This window comes from Echinops telfairi, unplaced genomic scaffold (assembly GCF_000313985.2).
Source record: "Echinops telfairi isolate 266 unplaced genomic scaffold, ASM31398v2 ScPeMD7_7457;HRSCAF=8495, whole genome shotgun sequence".
In the NCBI taxonomy this organism is placed as follows: domain Eukaryota; kingdom Metazoa; phylum Chordata; class Mammalia; order Afrosoricida; family Tenrecidae; genus Echinops; species Echinops telfairi.
The window spans coordinates 29,451,422-29,452,088 of record NW_022111357.1 but is presented as its reverse complement, the minus strand read 5'-3'; positions in this window follow the sequence as shown (position 1 = coordinate 29,452,088).

Sequence of the window (667 nt, the reverse complement as noted above, 5' to 3'; positions counted from 1 at the left end):
CCATTTCACCTTTTTTTCCTGGTGAGCAGCTGAGTGATATTAGTTACATTAACCAAGTTGTGTAACCACTGTCCTTAATAGATGCCAAGTTTTCTATCACCGTAGACAAAAAGTCACTGCTTTCCGAAGAATGATCTCCCCTCTCCGTCCCTCCTCCTTGGTAACCAGCAGTAACCATTGGCGTCTACATATTTCTCCTTGTGTTACGTAAGTGGGGCCATACAGTATTTTTGCCCTTTGGTAGTTCACTCAGCATGAGGTCATCAAGGTTCATCCAGGTCTTAGAATGCATATCTCTGAACTTTGTTTCCTTAGGCTGAATAGTATCCCATTGTAGGTAGGGACCCTATTTGCTTATCCATTCATCTACTGATGGCTCCTCGGTTGTTCCCACCTTCTTGCTGCTGTGAACAGCGCTGCAATGCACATCAGTGTACATATGTCTGTTTTTACGTCCCTTGGGAATTGCTGGGTCATCCGATGTTTCAGGAGCACAAACCTGTCTTGGACGGAGTACAGCCAGACTGCACCTCAGAAGGGAGGATGGCACGCATAAGGAGTTGTCTCACATATGTCGGACATGTCATCAGGAGGGGCAAGTCCCAGGAGGAGGACATTGTGCTTGGAAAAGTAGAGAGGGTCAGAGAAAAAGAAGAACCTTAAGAAG